This window comes from Patiria miniata, unplaced genomic scaffold, assembly GCF_015706575.1.
Source record: "Patiria miniata isolate m_02_andy unplaced genomic scaffold, ASM1570657v1 HiC_scaffold_5, whole genome shotgun sequence".
In the NCBI taxonomy this organism is placed as follows: Eukaryota; Metazoa; Echinodermata; class Asteroidea; order Valvatida; family Asterinidae; genus Patiria; species Patiria miniata.
In genome coordinates this window covers 17,883,030-17,889,491 of record NW_024037072.1, presented here as the reverse complement: position 1 = coordinate 17,889,491, position 6,462 = coordinate 17,883,030, and positions in this window count along the sequence as shown.

The window sequence follows — 6,462 nt, the reverse complement described above, 5'->3', positions numbered from 1 at the left end:
ACAAAGCACTAGATGCACCTCCGAGAATACGATAGATTAAAACTGTCACAACAGATGCGTCAAAGCATCCGAAAAGGAGACTCTGTGAAACACCACATAACAGGCTCAAGAGAATCATTACATCAAATCCACACCTGTCAGCGACCATGCCGGTAATGGGTGATAAAATAATTTCCACAAGTCCCGTCGCGACGAAAATGGCGGCAACGGTAAAACTCGTTCTTGTCTCTATCTCATTTCCATCACTGGTTTGAGATTCCGTTGGCTCTCGCGTCACGTTGTTCATTGCCCAGTCCCATTCCGATACCAACGGCTGGACAGCTGCCCATAAACAAAACTCGAGATACACAGCGCCGATGCTTGTTAGAATCCTCAGCCACTTCTCCGTTCCAACGACAAAGTTAGCCATAGTGTTTAACGAAATCAATTCAGTTTAACTGCATGGAAAAAGTATTCTACAAAGTAGATGTTCAGTTCTGTAGTTTGAGTAACATTACTGAATGGACGTGCATGATTGCGAGCATCAGTCAGGGTCTGGCAATATTTCTATAATTATTGTTGAGGTTGTTATATACAGAACCTGACCTTGCACGTATACACACACGCATTATGGCTTTTGAATACAAGCTGATTTACCCGATCATAGATCGGGTATAGGCGGCGTAGTGTTGGGGGTGAAAATGTGGGGAGTTAAATGTAAATGGGGGATTTAGTTGAGTAGGCATGCAGTTATAGAATTAGAAAAGCAATTTCTGTGGTGCGATCTGAGGCAATTTCGAACCACTAATTTAAAACCTTTTTTTTTTTTGTATAGCTAAAGATCATCTTTTAAACATCATTTTCGAGTTTGGAGTATTGAATCAGCTATTCTGAGCAATAGAATCATGATATAGTTGGCTACAATTTTTATTTAGGGAGAGTGTGTGTGGGGGGGGGGGGGGTGGAGCCAAACAATTTGCCCCCGCTTCAAAATGTGTGTGTGTGTGTGGGGGGGGGGGGGGGGGGGGTCCCCGTCCTCCACCGATTGACGCCCATGATAATTAAGTATTGGAAAACAAATGTAAACTTGAACTTCTTACAATTTTTGCGAGACATGCAAGGAAAAAGTCGATTCAACTTTTATTCAAGTTGGTTCAACCATAATTAATAAAGCAAGGCCACAGCCAACAACCGGCAAATGGAATTTGTTATTCCAACCTAACGTTGTTCAACTGAAAGACTTTGCGACTTTTGAAGCAATGCATCGATCCTTTGTTGATCCCAAAACATGCCCCCGAAATTATAACGCGACACTGAATTATCCGTGGCGGGCAGCAAACTCACAACACTCAGTATGGGACCGGTGGGAGCAACAGCACTCTATCACGCACCCATGGAGCTATAAAACACATAGCTCCATGCGTCACCATAGCGAGCCTCCACAGTAGACCCAACCTCGTTTCCAAGGTGTGGAGCATGATGAAGTAGGCGTTGCCATCGACGGTTTTACGCAGACCCCGGAATTCGCTCGTACCCCCGCCCTGCAAACAGGACGCTGGGATACTCTGATGAGCTTCACAGAATCTTGTGAAGGAAGTGGCCTATGACCTATGTATAAAAGCATCTGGCTGCAGCAGTTCAAGACCGCATTTAGACAATGTGCGCAATGCTATCCGAAAACCTCCTATAGAATTGCGCGCATTCAATAACGGATGTGATTTCTGTTTCATTGCGGACCATGTGGACAAAATTTTGCGCGTCGCATAATGCAATCCGACGGTTCGTGATTCGAAACGGAGCCTGAGCGAGTGACAGAAATTGTAAATTTACAACACAGATAAGTTTTACAGAATTTCCTACATTATTACGCTTTTCAACGAGAAATAAAACATCTCTAAACTGGAATAAAAGAGTAATGGATCAGTCTTAACGGCCGTTTCAAACCTTGCAGAGTCATGACCTTGATGACGCGTAGCCTGACACTGGTCCTGCAAAATCCAACCAATCAGAGCGTGAATTCATCAGAGTATCCCAGCGTCCTGTTTGCAGGGCGGGGGTACGAGCGAAACCCCGGAAGTACACAGTGTAGACTTTCGATTGGTCAGACCGCGCAAGGCATACTAATGTGTAGTCCTTCTGAGTATTCAATGCACTCGGCGCAGGGGCGGCAAGCAAAACATAGGAAAGAATTGGGGCACTTGGTGGCCACGCACCATGGTGAACAAATATTTTGCCAAGGTCACCCCAGACTACCGTTTGATGAACTCTTTTGTAGAACGGCCAGGTAGAACACGTATAAAACGGAACCCCTACGTTGAAGCCGCTGAAAACGCACAGTCTCGACTCGCAGAGAAAAGCTAACACAGAGGGCGGCCAGGCAAGGGCGGATCCGGGGGGGGGGTCAAAGGGGGCCATGCCCCCCCCCAAAAAAACCCATTTTTTTTTATGTGACATCGCAATAAAGGCAGGCAATGAGTACACCATCGTTTCCTCAAAAAACATTGGTTAAAGTGGTCAGAAATTGCCTCAGATCGCACCACAGAGCATCTAGAATCCAAAGATTTTTCGGGGTCCTTGAGCGGGCCCCGAACCCCACACCGTAATTTTTTTGACCCACTTTTTGGGGGGACCAAAAGATTTTTTGGCCCCCCCCCCTAAAAAAAAATTGTGTTCTGGATCCGCCCTTGCCAGGCAGTCAACGTGAAAGCGCACACGACGGCAAATTCCTGTGCAAAACGCAGTCACGAAAAATCGACGAAACGGATCGCCGGTCCGTAAGGGAAAATTAGGACGACCCCAAGTGTCCGACCCGGCGGAAGATACCCTCCGCATTTTTCCACGGACGTGGAGCCATTTTGGCGCCGCGGGAGACCGCGGTCTCGGATCCTTTCAGGAGCAAACATCATCTCGGAGGCCGAGTAAACTTGCTCTTATATATATAGATTACTTGGAACTATACCGTGGATTTCTTTGTAGATTGTGCATAGTCGAGCACTGTTGCGTCTTTCTTCCAAAGGGTCCCAGCCTAGCTCTTTGAGCATTGCAGTAACTGTAGTCCCTCAAGACAAACCTGGCTGCTCGTCTCTGAACAGTTTCAAGCACGCTGATGATGTTCAATTGGTGGGGGTCCCATATGACTTGACAATATTCCAGTAACAAGTGCTTTATATGCTATTTCTTTTGTGTGTTTATCACAGCTGGACAATGTTTTTTGGAGTAGACCGAGGGTTCTGTTTGTTTTGACTGCAATTTGGTTTATGTGTCTATTCCAAGTCATATCAGAAGAAAGTTCGACTCCCAAGTATGTGTGATGATCGACTTCGTTAAGTATATCATCACCCATCCTGTACTGGTTGGAGTTTTGTTTCCGTTTATGTGTCAGTCGCACGGAGAAGCATTTGGACCGATTAAAACCCATTTGCCAGGTAAATTCCCAAGTACATAGGTGATGGTCGATGTCCTTTTGCAGGATTTTAGAGTCCTCATGAGACTTTATTTCCCGATACAGAATGCAGTCATCAGCAAAAAGTCTGACGCATGATGATAGTTCGTTCGGCAGATCGTTGATGTAAACTAAATAATATACAATTAAGGGCCCTGGCACTGTTCCCTGTGGGACCCCTGACAGAACTGGTGATGGTTGTGAAGATTCGCCATCAACGACCACCTTCTGGTGTCGTTTGGTGAGAAAGCAGTCAATGCAAGTATGAATGTTGTTCCGGATTCTTAAGTGATTAAATTTGGCCAGAGGTCTGTGATGAGGAATAGTATCAAAGGCTTTGCTTAAGTCCATGATGAGATCCATTTGACTGCGATTATCTAAGGTTATTTGTAGGTCGTTGGCCAAAGCTGACAGTTGTGTTTCACAGGACCTGCGTTTTCTAAAACCATGCTGTTGGTCGGCTAGAATCCCATGCTGTTCAAAGTGACCCATGATAGGGCCATGAATAATGTGTTCAAGCATCTTGCAGATAATTGATGTTAAAGAAACTGGGCGATAATTTGCAGGATCCGACCGGTCATTTTTCTTATGGATGGGTGTGATGTTTGCAGTCAACAAGTCGGAAGGCAAAGTTCCAGTCGAGATGGATTTATGGAAAAGTTTCTTGAGTATTGGTCCTATGCTTGTCTTGCCGCTTAGTTCAGCACAGAGCTGTTATACCGTCTGTGCCTGGTGCTTTGTGAGGTTTTAAGTCAGCCAGTAGTTTCTGAATTCCCTCTGTGGTGAAGACCTGGTCGGAGATGTCAGGAAAACGGCTTTCACCTAGGTTTGGGATGTTGGTTCGATCTTTCACATGTAAATACTGAGCAGAATTTGTGTTTTAGTGCATCAGCTTTATCTTTTGCACTTGAGATGATACGGTTTGCAATGTGAAGTGGTGAGACACCAGACACTTCCTGCTTCTTGGACTTAACATAGTTCCAAAATGGTTTGGTGTTTTCTGATTTAAGACTGATTTATGACGTCTTTGATGTAGGATTTGTGGGCTCTCCTGATCTTTCTGTCAACTTGTCTACGGAATTGTTTTTAACTTTGACCAGTGAGAGGTAGTACCATGCTTTCTTGCTCGGTTGTAACTGAGTCGCTTCTTAATGTTTATGTCCCGTTTGATGGAACTTTAACCCAGGGGTAGGTAAATCGGGGGGAGCTCATTTGAGATGGAATATGCTTATCAATAGAGCTCTTCGTGGGTTCCTTGAATGAGGTGAATAGTTCATCAATGTTGTGAGGGTTCAGTATATCACCTGTTAGTCCTTTGTTGAATTTTGACATGTCTTCATCTACACCAGCACAATTTACCTTGCTGTAGAACAACACTTTACGCTTCGGTGGTCTGGACTCGGATCTTGGGGTTGATTTTCACTCCCACGATGACCATAATCGTGGTCACTAATTCGGCACTGGATACCCGAACGTAGTCTACAGATGATGGGCAATTGGTGAGGCATAAGTCGAGGATGTTTTGATCCCTCGACGGCTTTTTCACTAGCTGATGAAGACTGTGATCATCAAGTATGTCACTCATTAACTTGCTGATAGCTGGGTACTGGCCAATGTCTGATCTTGCAAGACTGTCGAGTACAAAATCTGATATAAGAGCACGGTGTGTGAGAAACCAGGTGTTGCACGATTCACATAACATACATTTACATTCTTACCTTCACAACACGGTGATTTGGGTAGTCTAGGTCGAACGGAATTGAACGGAACTATAAGCTCACAGTCCTGTGCACGACTTCCATCCATATTTTTTACAAACCCTCCAGTTCATGGCCCACAGTATGCTCAAATACTGAAGATTTTGAGGGTATGCAAATCGTGATTTGGCCGACGTAGGCAATTTCGGACCGATTTACTGGTTTGCAACCTTAAAAGCTCTTATCTACGAGCGTATCGTGTTTGTTTTTTCACGTTTTACATGAATTTAGATTTTTTTTAATGATTTTTTTTAAATATCAACTGATTGAAATCGTGATTTAAATCAGTGTTTAAATAAAACAACACTGAGCTGAACAACGAAGAAGGAATGTTTTTTTATCACAGTCTATTCGAGTAGATGTTGACCCGTGTGACTTGTTGACAACTCCGATTGTCGCGTCGAGTCCAACAAAATGGTTCTAACAAAAATGTGTCCAATCTGTCGAGCTTTATTCGATGTTATTTTCTTACAGAAAGACAAAACAATTTCATTAAATTCAACTAAATTAGCTACCGATATCATTAAAATACATTACTTTAATCAGCGGGCGGATTAGCGAATTAAATATTCAAACTTACACTTAGTTTATTAACTTTATAAATATTTCACACTTTTAATATGTACATATATAACCTAAATGATCAGATCTCACGAACGAGTCTTAAGGTCCTTTTTTCACTCATTTCTTGTCATATTCACAGTAGAATAAACATACTCGGTCCTGAGAAAATGGCTGATGCCTTCTTAATCTATATGATTTCTTTTTCACCTTGGCCCAAAACTACTGTTGCAAACAAAAAACAGTTAGTTTTGGGCGTGCACGTAATTGTCTTGACTGGACTGCCAGTCGATCCATAATGATGAACTCATTCAGGGGAAAGCAACTCCTATCATTCTAATCTGTTGCAAGTCTCAGGAAATCCAGGGTGATTTATAGTTTGGTGCGAGAGATCTAAAATGCCAGACAGCTTTTTTTTCCCCCTGATGACGTAAACCATGATGTCTGAGGCAAATTTCAAGGAAAAAACCCTGGGTGTGCACTGAAAGGTCATACTCTCCAATGAGAAAAAGCTGGGTGAAAATAAATGGGTGACAGGGGAATGTAAGACAAGATAAGTTTGCGGTAGCACCATGTGAATATATCTCTTTTGTGAGTATGTGTGGTTCTAAAAAGAACCGGAGGGACTCAATGTTTCGAACAGTATGCTCTGCCCGTCGTCAGGAGAACGAGGGATTCCAACGATGATGCGATGTTATAAGGATGAACCACACATACTCATAA